This window comes from Oryctolagus cuniculus, chromosome 12, assembly GCF_051225735.1.
Source record: "Oryctolagus cuniculus isolate XC-2025 breed Fujian yellow rabbit chromosome 12, ASM5122573v1, whole genome shotgun sequence".
Classification (NCBI taxonomy): domain Eukaryota; kingdom Metazoa; phylum Chordata; class Mammalia; order Lagomorpha; family Leporidae; genus Oryctolagus; species Oryctolagus cuniculus.
In genome coordinates, this window is record NC_142878.1 from 100,259,174 (window position 1) to 100,273,562 (window position 14,389).

General features: G+C 50.1%; 1 protein-coding gene across 4 annotated transcripts in view; it reads right to left on the bottom strand.

The window, feature by feature from the left end:
• Positions 1-14,389, bottom strand: part of BLM (BLM RecQ like helicase) — a 111,159-nt gene that overhangs the window by 69,232 nt on the left and 27,538 nt on the right. The window contains exon 2 of one of the 4 annotated variants that reach the window (XM_051834324.3): positions 10,587-10,738. The exons of the other annotated variants lie outside the window; for them this stretch is intronic. The gene's annotated coding sequence lies outside the window, so the exon portion shown is untranslated. The remainder of the gene's footprint in view (positions 1-10,586; positions 10,739-14,389) is intronic. 4 annotated transcript variants of the gene reach the window in all.

The following is a 14,389-nucleotide window of genomic DNA, read 5'->3' on the forward strand; positions in this document are numbered from 1 at the left end:
AAAATGCATAATTACCAGAACAAAAGTAAAATAAAAAAAAGATTTATTTACTTATTTTAAAGTCAGAGCTAGAGGGTGGGGGGAGTGGGACAGAAAGGGATCTTCCATGTGCTGGTTCACTTCCCAAATGGCTGCAATGGCCAGGTCTTGGCCAAGCCAAAGCCAGGAGCCAGGAGCTTCATCCAGTCTCCCACATGGATGGCAGGGCCCAAGCACTTAGACCATGTTCTGCCACTTTTCCCAGGCCATTAGCATAATGGTCCATATGGGATGCCAGTGTCACAAGTGGTGGCTTTCCCTTCTGTGCCACAACCCTGCAATCAAAAATACTTTTAAGGGGCCAACGTTGTGGCACAGTGGGCTAAGCCATTGCCTCTGATGCTGGCATTCCATATGGGTGCTGCTCTAACTGTGATCCAGCTCCCTTCTTTTTCTTTTTTTCTCTTTCTTTCTTTCTTTTTTTTTTTCTTTTTTTGACAGGCAGAGTGGACAGTGAGAGAGAGAGACAGAGAGAAAGGTCTTCTTTTGCCGTTGGTTCACCCTCCAATGGCTGTTGCGGCTAGCACGCTGTGGCCGGCGCACCATGCTGATCTGAAGCCGTCACTGCCGCCTCCCAGGGCCTGCATTGGCAGGAAGCTGGGGGCAGGAGCCAGACGCTGGTAGGGTGCTTCTCCTGGTCTCCCATGCAGGTGCAGGGCCCAAGCACTTGGGCCATCCTCCACTGCACTCCCGGGCCACAGCAGAGAGCTGGCCTGGAAGAGGAGCAACTGGGACAGAATCCGGCAGGCACCCTGACTGGGACTAGAACCCGGGGTGCCAGTGCTGCAGGCGGAGGTTTAGTCTATTGAGCTGCAGCACCGGCCCTAGGTCCCTTCTAATGCACCTGGGAAAGCATGGAAGATGGCCCAACTGCTTGGGCTTCTGCACCCACGTGGGAGACCCAGAAGGAGTTCCTGGCTTTGGCCTGGCCTAGGACTGGCTGTTGCAGTCATTTGGAAAGTAAACCAGCAGATGGAAGATCTCTCTCCTTTTCTCTGTGTAAATCTGTCTTTCAGATAAATAAATACATCTTAAACACAAAACCACAGGATGGTAAAAACAATGTTGCACAAAAGAGCAGAATTCCTTTCCTTTCAAACATATGAAACTCAAGTTACTGTTTTAGGATCCACTAAAATTAGGACCACCTGCCCTCTCTAAGGCAAACCTTCCTTTTATTCGTTGTTGTCCTAAAATGGCTATTTCAGGACCTCAAGAGACAGACTGCCAAGAAGTCCTCTCTAAGACATTCAATGCCATTCACATACTTCTGTTTCCAGGCCTCTGCTAACAGCGGGGGCCTGCGGGATGGCTGCCAGACTCTGCCGGGCTCACTCGCTTCCCTTCTCTGGGGCAGAAGTGGGGAGCCTGACGCAGGAGCAATCACGGCCTTAGGAAACTCAGCATCGCCTCACAGAGGGAAGCAGCTCTCTGTCCTCCGGTCAAATTCAACATCAAACACGGCTTCTATAGAGTCCCCGGACAGGGAGGCCGTAAATGTGTTTTCTCCACTTATTCTTTTATAAGTACAAGGGTACTTCAAAGTTTGTGGAAAATGGAATTAAAAGATAAAGTTTATTTCATTACAGAAAAAATTTTGTAATCCATGCATAAAGTATAATCTTTAGCAAACTGGGGCAGAGGGGGAAAAATCTCAACCTTGTAAAACTACATTAGTTTTATTTTTTATTTGAGAAGCAAAGAGAAAGAGAGCTCGCAGCCTCCGGTTCACTTTCCAAATGCCTGCAACAATCAGGGATGGAGCCAGGAGCCAGAATGCACTCCGGGTCTCCCAAGTGTGTGGCAGGAGTGCAGCTACCTGAGCCGTCACTGCCGCCTCCCAGGGCCTGCATTGGCAGGAAGCTGGGGGCAGGAGCCAGACGCTGGTAGGGAACCCAGGAACTCTGACAAGGGACACAGACGATCTTAACCACTGGGCTGACCACCTGCTGCTATACTATTTTTAAATAGTGGTAATTAAAATACCACAACTCTTAGCTGGCAGTGGTTCTTAGCAGTTTGTGTCATAGCTTCTACTGACAATCTGACAAAAGTGACAGGCCCTCTGTCCATGAAAACAAACGCAGTTTTACAATCAGTCTCAAGGGCCTCTGAGTCCCACCAGGAATCCATGGCCCTTGGTAAAAGTCTGCTCTATTTGAGCATGACCAAAGGAGAGGAGACAATGGAGTGTTTTGTGAGTGAAGATCTGAGGAAAACCCCAGAACAACATTCAGAACCCTTGGAAAATGGCAGAGAGGGAAACCAATAAAGAAAAATTCAGGAAAATGAAAACATCAGGAAGTCATTTTTTTGGGGGGGGTGGGGGTGGGAAGGGTAAGGCAAAAACTAGGATAAAATATGAAAAAAGTAAAATATAATGAAAAGACAGAACACAGGAGAGATACACATGGAAGTATTAAGTATCATAGCATAATAGTTGATTTTAAAATCTAAATTAAACATTTTTTCCCACAAAAATAAGAAATCATCAATACTGATACGAGAAGCAGCAAACCACGGGTAGGCGGGCATTCGGCGTAGCAGTTCAGCCACCTCTTGAGATGCCTGCATCCCATTTGGAGAGTCTAGGTTTGAATCCCTGCTACTCTACTTCCAATCCAGCTTCCTGCTAATAGCACGTGCCCTGGGAGGCAGCAGACATGGTTCAAGTACCTGCGTCCCTGCCATTCACATGGGAGACCCAAATGGAGTTCCTAACTCCCAGCTTCAGCATGGCCCAGCTGTGGCTGTTGTGGACATTCAGGGAGTGAATTCTGTAGACAGAAAAACCTCTCTCTTTTTTTAAAGATTTATTTATTTGAAAGGCAGAGTTATGATGGGAGGAGAGGAAGAATCAGAGGATTTTCCATCCACCGGTTTACTCCCCAGATGGCTTCAACGGCTGGAGCCAAGAGCCAGGAGCTTCTTCTGGTCTCCCACCAGGTCTTCTACACGGCCAGGCTCCCAAGCACTAGGGCTGTCTTCTGCTGCTTTCCCAGGCGCATCAGCAGGGAACTGGATTGGAAGTGGAGCAGCTGGGACTCAAACTGGCGCCCATATGAGACGCTGGTGCTGCAGGTGGCAGCTTTATGCATGATGCCACAGCACCAGCCACTCTGTCTTTAGCTCTCTTTACCTTCCAAATCAATACAAATGTTTTTCAGCCAGCGCCACGGCTCACTAGGCTAATCCTCCACCTGCAGCGCCGGCACCCCAGGTTCTAATCCAGGTCGGGGCGCCGGATTCTGTCCCGGTTGCCCCTCTTCCAGTCCAGCTCTCTGCTGTGGCCCGGGAGTGCAGTGGAGGATGGCCCAAGTGCTTGGGCCCTGCACCCCATGGGAGACCAGGAGAAGCACCTGGCTCCTGGCTTTGGATCAGCATGGTGCGCCGGGCGCAGCGTGCTGGCCGCAGCGGCCATTAGGGGGTGAACCAACGGAAAAGGAAGACCTTTCTCTCTCTCTCACTGTCCACTCTGCCTGTAAAAAAAAAAAAAAAAAAAAAAAAAGGAAAAAAAAGGAGGAATGTTAAAATCTTTATTAAAAAAAGATTTTTATTTATTTTATTTGAGAGAGTTACAGACAGTAAGAGGGAGAGACAGAAAGAAAGGTCTTCCTTCCTTTGGTTCATGCCCCAGATGGCCAGAGCGGCTGGAGCTGTGCCAATATGAAGCCAGGAGCCAGGAGCCTCCTCCAAGTCTCCCACGTGGTTGCAAGGGCCCAAGGACTTGGGCCGTTTTCTACTGCTTTCCCAGGCCATAGCAGAGAGCTGGACTGGAAGTGGAACAACCAGGACTAGAACCGGTGCCCATATGGGATGCCAGCACTGCAGGCAGAGGATTAACCTACTGTACCACAGCACCGGCCCCAAAATCCTTTTAATTTTTTTAAAGATTTATTTATTTATTTGAAAGTCAGAGTTACACAGAGAGAGGAGAGGCAGAGAGAGAGAGAGAGGGAGGGAGGGAGGGAGGGAGGGAGGAGAGAGAGAGAAAGAGGTTCTCCATCCTCTGGTTCACTCCCCAATTGGCTGCAACGGCAGGAGCTGTGCCAATCTGAAGCCAGGAGCCAGGAACTTCTTTCGGGTCTCCCACATGCGCTAAGGGGCCCAAGGACTTGGGCCATCTTCCACTACTATCCCAGGCCATAGCAGAGAGCTGGATTGGAAGTGGAGCAGCCGGGTCTCCAACCGGCGCCCATACGGGATGCCAGCGCTGCAGGCCAGGGCGTTAACCCACTGCGCCACAGCGCCGGCCCCCCCAAATCCTTTTTTAAAGCACCAAATTTATTATACAAAACAAGCATCCTGATCTTAACCCACCTTTTACATGGACCCAGCTGACCCTGATTAACAAGGTCAATTCCACCCAGTACTCTGCCTTCTCAAGAACACTACTCTGTTATTAATCTTTCTTTGCTGCGTAATTGGCCCCTTCTCAACTAGCTTCCCTTTATCTTTTAAACAGCCTCTTCCTTTGGGAGAAAAGTAACCAAAAGATGACAATTACAATTATACGACCACCACAGACCCAAACAACGTTACTGCCCATTCTCTCTCCTTCCTGGCCAAGTCAAACTTTGTGAAAAACTTACCTCTGCTCCCCACTTCCCACATGCAATCAGACTCTCCACACAAATCCAGCTTCCACCCTGATCACAACACCAACCGCCTGACCAGGATCACTAATGAGCTCCATGGTAATGACCTCAACATTCCTTCCTTCCTCAAGAATATTTACTTATTTATTTATGTATTTGAAAGACAGAATGACAGAGGGAAGAGAGAGAAAAAGAGAGCTGTCTTCCATCTGCCAGTGCACTCCCCAAATGGCCATGACAGCCGGGGCTGGAGCAGGCAGAAGCCAGGAGCCAGGAGCTTCTTCCAGGTCTCCCTTTTGGGTACAGAGGCCTGAGGACTTGGGCTGTCCTCTGCTGCCTTCCCAGGCTATAGCAGAGAGTTGGATCAGAAGTTGACTAGCTGGGACTCAAACTGGCATTCTGGTTGGGATGCTGGAGTCACAGGCAGCGGCTTCACCCACCACACCATGACAACAGCCCCTCAACGGCCTTTTTCTACTTTTCCTGACCACCTAGCGTGTGATGCAGTGGTCGGCACTCTCTTCCTGAACTCGAGCCTTCCCACAGATCCTCTCGGCACGGCCTACTCCTGCGCCTCATGCGCCTCCTCCTCCACGGCGACCAGGTCATGACTGCCCTCAGGAAAACGCTGCACAGAGGCAGCAGCCTACCAGTGGCAAAGCACACGGGCTCAGAGCCAAACGCCACGGCACCCCGGCTCTGCCACCCATCAGCAAGGTGTCCTTGGACCTCTCATTGAACTTCTCTGTACCTCAGCCCCCTCATCTGAAGAATGCCCACTTCACACGGTTGGTATAGGCAAACTGAGCGCTGGTGGAGCACTGAGAATGGTGTCTGGCAGACAGAGAACAACACAAAGCATTTGATAAAGAAAAGTTCTGCTATAATACACTCCTAAAATAATACTAATAAATGGCCTCCAAAGGCAGTATTTATCAAAGTATAATTCTACATTCACTTTGGTAATTACTTCATGGACTATTTCTTCCACCAGACTGTAAGTGCTATGGCAATATGGGCTACTGGTTTTGCAATCCACAGCTAAGTGTGTAGCACTCCATCAATGTTTATTGGAAGAGAAAATAAAAAACAATGTTAAAGAAGAGAGAAAGGATGTCTCATGGGGCCGGTGTTGTGGCGCAGCAGGTTAAAGCCCTGGCCTGAGGCGCCAGCATCCCATGTAGGCGCCAGTTCTAGTCCTGGCTGCTCCTCTTCCAATCCAGCTCTCTGCTATGGCCTGGGATAGCAGTAGAAGATGGCCCAAGTCCTTGGGCCCCTGCATCCACGTGGGAGACCCAGAGGAGGCTCCTGGCTCTGGATCAGCGCAGCTTCAGCCATTGCGGCCATCTGGAGAGTGAACTAGCGGATGGAAGACCTCTCTCTGTAACTCTTTCAAATAAATAAATCTTAAAAAAAAAAAAAAAAAAAAAAAGGATGTCTCAGAAGGTTTATAACTGTAATGAACAATGGCTTCTCCCAGAAACATGAAGGTGGTACAACATGAAGTGAAACCAATAATGGAAACACGAACGCAATAGGTGAATAAAAACCCATGTGATGAGATCAGTAGGTTTGCACATATACTTCTACTGAGACGAAGGAATGTGCACTAAGCTCCAGCGTATGGCTCAGTAGGTTGACTGGGGAACATAACTGTCAACAAAACTCAAATCGAGATATACAGCACTCCCAGCACCCAGTGCACTTCCTGTGCTCCTTCTGTCAGATTAGTTTTGCTGTACTTGAACTTCTTGCTCCTTCCTTCCTTTCAAGATGTATTTATTCAGAGTTAGAGAGAGAGAGAGAGAGAGAGAGAGAGAGAGATCCTCTATCTGCTGGTTCACCCCTCTGAAGACCACCAGGAGCCAGGAGCTTCATGAGTGGCAGAGGTAAAAACATTCGGCCATCCTCCACTGCCTTTCCCAGGCCACCAGCAGGGAGCGGGACCAGAAGTGGAGCAGCACGGACATGAACCAGCGCTCACACGGGATGCCAGCTCCACCTGCCGTGCCACAACAGGGGTCCCCTCTTTTTGCTCATTTCTATGGAATCACACAGCAGCACATGTTATTAATGCATTTTTTAAAAGATATCTGATAAAACTCAAACCATTTCTGAAAAACAGATTAAAACACAGAATTAGAAGTACTTCCAATCAAGAGCCAATATAATGTATTTTACACTAGGGGTGAATCCATGAAAGCCAGGGGCCAATCAAGACTATTCTCATTTTCCCTCACACTGGACCTTCTTGCCAATGCAAACTATTTAAAATAGAAGGCAGAGATAAGATTATCACTTCATGTAGACAACTTGATTACATACTAGGATGATCCAAAAAAACCAGTCACAACAACGCACTTCAGAAAAGTGGTTAAATAAAAGATGAATATAAATTCTCCAGTCAAACGCACTCATGTAGTAGTAATAACCAGACAATACAATTTTTAAAATGTACTCCACTAACGATAGCTATGACAAATATCAAGCAACTAGCAATTAACCTAACAAAGGACATACATAACTGATATGAATAGAATGACCAAATATTACTGGGAGAAACAGACGAACACTTCATGTTCTTAGATGAGAAGGTCTATACATCATAAAGGCAACAGCTCCTCACAAATTTATGGGTTAACAAAATTCCAATTAAAACACCAAAACAACCTCTCACACATTCAACAAAAACGCCTCTAAAATCCATTTGACAAGAGCACAGGGGAAGAAGAACACTGGACGCCTCAGGGAGGAATATTTCACACACATTAAATGCAAGGAACTTAAATGTGGTCACCTCCGTCTTCATAGACCGCCAGCCTGGTGATCAACGGGCCCATGTTCCACACTGGAGTCCCTAGGTCTGAGCCCATCTCTGCCTCCCGACTCCAGTTTCCCACCAACGAAGACCCAGGGGTAACTGAGTCCCTGCACCCATGTGGGAGACCTGGACTGAGATCCCAGCTCCCAGCTCCAGTCCTGTCCACTGCATCTGTAGATGGAAGCTGCCTGCTTCTGTGTCTCAAATACGTAATAATTTTTTTAAAGATTTATTTGGAATTCAGAGTTACACAGAGAGATTAGGAGAGGCGTGGCGGGGGGGTGGTCTTCCATCCGCTGGTTCACTCCCCAGATAGCCGCAATAGCCGGTGCTGTGCCAATCCGAAGCCAGGAGCCAAGAGCCTCCTCCATGTCTCCCACGCGGGTGCAGAAGCTCTAGGACTTGGGCCATCCTCTACTGCTTTCCCAGGCCATAGCAGAGAGCTGGCTCAGAAGTGGAGCAGCGGGGACTCGAACTGGCGCCCACATGGAATGCCAGCACTGCAGGCAGTGGCTTTACCTGCTACGCCACAGCACTGGCCCAAGTAATAAAATTTTAAAGAAAGAAAAAAAGGGGACGGTGCAGGGGCGTAGTGGGTTAAGCTGCCACCTGCAACACCAGCATTCCATATGGACACTGGTTCAAGTCCAGCTGCTCCACTTCTGGTCTAGCCCCCTGGGAAAGCAGCAAGACAACCCAAGTACTGTGCAGCTGCCACCAAGTGGGAGACCCAGAAGAAACTCCTGGCTCCTGGCTTCAGTTTGGGCCAGCCCTAGTGTTGTGGCCATTTGGGCAATGAACCAGCAGATGGAAGGTATCTCCCCCCTCCCCCTTCTGTCTAACTGCCTTTCAAGTCAATAAATTTTTTTTAAAAAGAAAAAGTCTCAAAAATATGTTAAACATCTAGTAAGAAAACCCTAATAACATAAGGAAAGGAATCAAAATTTAACAAACGTTACTAGTAAGTAAGCAACATCCTCCAGGTCAGTAAATGGCAAACTACAACTCACGGCCAAATCTGGCTGCCTGTGTCTGTAAACACCATTTTACGTCTGTTCACATACTGCCTAGGGTTGCTCTTGCAGCTGGGTACTCGAAGAGAGAGGTTTTTAGCAGGAAGCAGTTTAATCATGCCAGGGCTGGCTCAGTGGATTCACACGCAAAAGTGAGCCCCGAATGCAGCAGCGCGCTGCCTTAGATTCCTCTGCTAGTGTCCCGTTTCAGTTACGTGGTTACATACATTCTGACTGGATGCCCTAGTGCTACAGGGTTGCTACAGGGTTTCCCATGAGTACATAGTTACTGTTTAGGCCTCGGTACTTTCATTGTTCCCGGCTCTGATGCTCGGGTCCCCTGAAGGAGCATCATCCTGGTTTAAGGGTTTCTGCTTCCATGACATCATCACCTGTGCCACCATGGCCTCCATGAGGCTGGAGACAGACATTACAACCAGGGGCAGCAGGCAAGGTAGACTCAGGTAGGCCCCTGACATTAAAACCACAACACTTGGGAGGGTACTGGATCCCCCCAAAGTGGAGAACCACCCCCAGGCAAATCTCTGGGGTTCTGGCCTTTGCCCATCTGGACAGGGACGTGGGCGATGGTTCTCTCTGGCCTGTGATTTCCTCCATGACCCGCCCTCATCATCTATCTGTAGGCAGCAGTTGCTCACGCTGAATCTTCCACAAGCTCCTCCATCAGAGGCAAGCCAAGCAGTCTAAGGCTAAATGGTTTTGACAGAGTACTGTGCCTCTGAGTGTGCTGTCTGGCATCTATGCTGAGAGTCCTTACAGCGTCATTAGTCATAGCGTGTAACCTGATGATACGGTTTACCACATAGACGGGGACCCAGTACACACAGGACCCATCCTCTGCACAGGGATCCATCGAGCACCTTTGCAGTCACCAACCTGTATGGTGCGCAGCTCTCTTTGGCCTCCTAGATCTTTGTATATGAGGGACCCCCCCCAAATGCTCTTTTCTGGCCAGTGGGAGTAGGGAGGAGGAGGGGCGGACAGTTCCTGGTACATAGGATCCGGACCAGTACTGGGGTAATTCAGTATAGGTGGCCTTCCACATAGCCAGCAGAGTCCCCCGGGGTTCAGCCATTCAGTGTCTGAGGCAAGGCTGTCCCAGGCCTGTGGTTAGAGAAACTGGACGGGGGGGGGGGGGGGGGGGATTTGGCTCTGTGTGATTTGAGGATCCCCACCACTGAGTTTTTAAGCGTGGTTGCATTAAAGAAATTTTGGCCCAGGCATGTTAGGTTTCCAACTGAAACGTTAAACTCCCTGCCCCCTCCACTGGGAGAGACAGTTTTTTTTCCCCAGTAATTGAGGTTTTGAGTAACTGGCAGTTGAGCGGAGAGGGCAGACTTGGCTTCATCAGAGGGCTCGAGGGTCTAGTTCCCTAGCGTCCCAAGGCCACTGGCCTCCCGTATTAGGTCCCCCACAGACATAACAAGAAGAGACATTTAGAGATCGAGCTACAGTCTCTGCAGGATCAGGACCAGATTTTGGGTTGTGATGGACATGGTGGGGAGTCTTTTCTCATCTCTTCACAGAGGGAATGAAAGACTCCATGAGATGAGGCCTGGTGTGGGAACTTAACTTTCTTGAAGTCTAACAGGACTCCAGGGTCCTGGCCTCATCCACAGATATATCCCAATCTACCCTTATTTCCCCATCCAAGGTCACGTAGGTTGAGCACAGTGAAATTAACAGGGTTGCAGGCCCCTAAGGGACAGTCTGATGCAGCAATACCCTTTTGCAAGAGTGCTGTTTTGTCTATGCCTTGCCAAGGGGCCCATGAAACACAACTCCAGGAAGGACAATCAGGGGCACAACTTGAGGTTTTCCAACACGTGTTCTTGTCGTTGAGTCTGTACTCTCAGTCCCAAGACAGGCCTCCACATGGACTGCAGCAGCTGGTCTCCACCAGCGCCCTTGTACTTCTTGCATACAGGTAAGGTGGCCTGTTGTGTTCCATGGCCCCACATACATCAAAGATTGACACTGGCTGTTCTGGATTGGTGATCTGGGTTCGGTCAATGATTTGATGTTTACTGTTGCAGCTTCTGACCTCTAGCCATTCCTCACTTGAGCACTGTGGGTCGAAACAAGCGTACAGACCTTCTTGTTGGCAGATGGAATAGGTGGTCTTATTATGTCTGCAGGTCCTTGAGACTGTTCCCTTGCAGGAGAATCGAGTATGGTAAAGTAGGGTTGTGGTAACACCCTGGCCCGGTCTAGCCATGCGAATACACAGGTCACAGGATGAGGAACTGAGGTGTACAAAAGGGAGTCAGATCAGATGCAACCAACGGCAACAAAACACCCTGCCCAAAAGAGGTAAAAGACTAACAAGGGCCAGTGCTGTGGTGTAGCAGGCTAAGCCTCTGCCTGCGGTGCCAGCATCCCACATGGGTGCCAGCTTGAGTCCCAGCTGCTCTACTTCCAGTCCAGCTCTCTGCTATGGCCTGGGAAAGCAGTGGAAGATGGCCCAAGTGCTTGGGCCCCTGCACACACACAGGAGACTTGGAAGAAGCTCCTGGCTTCAGCTTGGCCCAGCTCCGGCTGTTGTGGCCATTTGGGGAGTGAACCAGTGGATGGAAGACCACTCTGTCTCTCCCTGTCTGTCACTCTGCCTCTCAAATAGATAAATAAATCTTAAAAGAACAAGAAGAAGACCACTAACAGAAACTCCCTACCACAGCTCCAGCGGGCTGGAGCAGTCTCCATCAACCCTGCTGTGAGGACAAGGCCTCAAGTCACAGCAACATAGACCCGGAAGGGGTGACAGTGTGCTACAGTGAGAAGACTGATACAGAAAGTTAGAATGGTCCATTTATCCCGCCAGGTGGTGGGTCCTTCAAGCTCCCACTGTGCGTAGATTAGTCAGCTTCCGGAGTGACTAAAGCAGGGCTGTCGTCCTTGGGGATCTCTTGGGGTACGGCTCGCTGGTTCTGGATGGTCAACTTGCACGGCAGAGCTGGACTGGGGAAGCATTCCAGGCCATAAGAGGCCAGTTTCACCCTGTTCTGGTGGATCCAGGATGCCACCTTGGCAACCTTAACTATATCATGGCTGGACAAAACATCAGTGAACGAACTTCTCTAAAGGGGTTCTAGGGGATGAGCATTCTACTCCTTCACTCATACCACATCTCCTGGCTTAAAGGGATGGGTGTCTGCTAAGCCCCTGGGTAGTCGTTTCCTAACCCAATGATTGATGGGAGATAGGTTCAAGGGTTTGCATCTGCTGTCTCGGGGTGAGGCTGCCTATTTCTTTTAGATCTCCCTGTATTCCCTTGATGGTAGGGGAAGGGCTCCTGTAAAGGATTTCAAAGGGAGAGAGCCCTGTTTGCTGGGTAGGGCTAGACCTACTTCTTAACAGAGCTATTGGTAATAGCTGATTCCAGTGTAGGTGGGTCTCCTGGCACAATTTACTCAATTGTATTTCAGAGTTCTGTTCTTCATTCCATTTTTCAAGAGCCCTGGGGCCAATAAGCCGTGTGTAACTGCCAGGTGATTCCTGGTCCTTTTGCCACCATCTGCACCACCTCCGTTACGAATGAGGGCCAGCCGTCGGATCCAGGAGCGACTGGGATCCCGAAGTGAGATAATTTCCTTTAGCAGAAGCCGGGGCATTTTGTGGGCCTTTTCAGTGTGGGTTGAGAAAGCTTCCACCCAACCTGAGAAAGTGCACACAAAAACCAATAGAAAATTGCAGCCCTGAACATGAGGGAGCTCAGTAAAAACTAAGTTTTCAAATGGAGTTCCTCCCAGGCTTTGTATCTGGGAGAGCACCTTGGGCCCCTGGTGGGGGTTCTGGGCACACCTCACATTGCTCACACACTGCCCGGGCTATGCTGAAAGGGTTGGGGTGGGGGGGGTGGGGTAAAAGTGCCAGCCCATGCGCTCGCTTCAGCAGCACATATTCTAAAAGTGCCAGCCCAGCGAGGATTCCAGGGCTGTCTGGCTGCTGTGAGTCTCCTGGTGGAACCGCTTGACAGAAGCTGGGGCTAGGGACTCAGGGACCACCACCCCACTATCCACCGGGGATGTAACTTCCACTTTCAGTTTTGAACCAGGTTAACTCATGCTGGGAGTAGTTTGGGTCCCATTCTGCTAGGGAGCTGGGCAACAAGGCAGCAGTCAGATGATCGTCCCTATCCGTCCCTTGATTTCCCCAAGGGGAGATGGCGTCCCCCTTTGGATGGCCCCAACAGTACATGACAGCCACTCCTTTGGATGCCCAGACAGCTCAAAGCTTTCTTTTCCACATCCAGTGTCTTTCCCCTGAATGGATTAGTCCTTTTCCCATATGTAAGGGCCCGTGTACATGGAGAGTGCTTGAAGATGTACTTGGAGTCTGTGTGGATGTCGACACGGGTTCTGGCCACCAGCTGGAGAGCTCAGGTCAGCATGACGGCGTCCAAATTCTGTGCAGAGATTCCCGTGGGCAGGCGTCTGACCCCAGTGGTGGAATGCAGGATACTCCAGAGTATCCTGCGAGGCGTTTGCCTCCTCTGAGAAACTACCACCATCGGTGACATACTCTGCGCTGGGCTCTGGGGCTGATCCGAAGGTCCAGGCAGCTGGCACACACCTCACCCGTGCCTTCCGTACAGTCGTGCTCTGGCACACTGACCACATGCAGTCGTCGCTGGGTTTAAAGTTTTCACTTCCGGGGCGGGCTGCCGTTGTGGCACAGCGGGTAAAGCTGTCACTTGCAATGCTGGCATCCCATATGGGCACCGGTTTGCATCCCAGCTGCTCTACTTCTGATCCAGCTCCCTGCCAATGGCCTAGGAAAAGCAGGAGGATGGCCTAAACATTTGGGTCCGTGCCACCCATGTGGGAGACATGGCTGGCCCAGCCCTGGCTGCTGCAAGCATTTGGGGAGTGAAGCAGCAGATGGAAGAGCTCCCTGTCTCCCCATCTCTCTCTCTCAGCCTCTCAAACAAAACAAATATTTTAAAAAAAAGTTTTCACTACCTCCAGGCGAATGTGCGGGTTTTCACACAGCATCCCCTGGTGTCTGACCATTCGGGCATCAGTTAGCCAGTATTGCCCTTTATATTCCATTAGGGTCAAGACCAAGTGTGGCACTTGGACTGTTAAATCCTGCCTCATGGTAAGTCTGCCAGCCTCTGATACGAGGAGGGCTGTGGTGGCAGAAGCTCGGAGCAGGGTGGCCAGCTTTGAGAGAGAGTCAAGTTGTTTAGAAATATGCCTCTGGACGATGCCCAGACTCCAGCCTGGGGGTCAGCACCCTGGCTGCTGTACACCGTTCATGCACGTGCAGGAAAAAAGGTTTAGTTATGTCCGGGATATAGTGAGGGCTTACTTGAGCTGTTTCAAGGCCTTTTCTGGTGTCTGTTCCCACAACAGAGGCTCCCTTTCTCCCCCGTGTGGCTTCATAAAGGGGTTTGGCTAGAACAGAAACTGGAAATCCAGATTCTGCAAAGTCGACAGCCCCAGCAACTGCCACACTTGCTGGGTCGCAGGGCTTGGAATTGAGCAGACTGTCTGCTTTCTCTCTGGACTGAGCTGACGCTGTCTTTGGGACAGGTGAAAACCAAGGCATTTTACCTTCTCTTGGCGGATTTGAGCCTCCCACAGGAGGGTAAGGAGCAGCCGTGTTCCCTCCATACAATCCTCCCGTGCACATCCTGCAGTAGCATGTGGCCACACTGGTCCACTGAGGTTTTTTATCAAGGCCAGCGTGGTGCTGAAAATGGCTGGAGAGTTTTTGAATCTTCGAGGCAGTCTAGTCCAGGCCAAAGGGCCTTGATCTCTGTTCTTGGGATTTTCCCACCGGAAGATGAAGATCGGCTGACTCAGGGGCCAGGCGGGCACAGAAGGCATCCTTGAGGTCCACACGTGTAAAGCAGGCAGCTTCGGCGGAGATGAGACCTAGCAGAGTGCAGG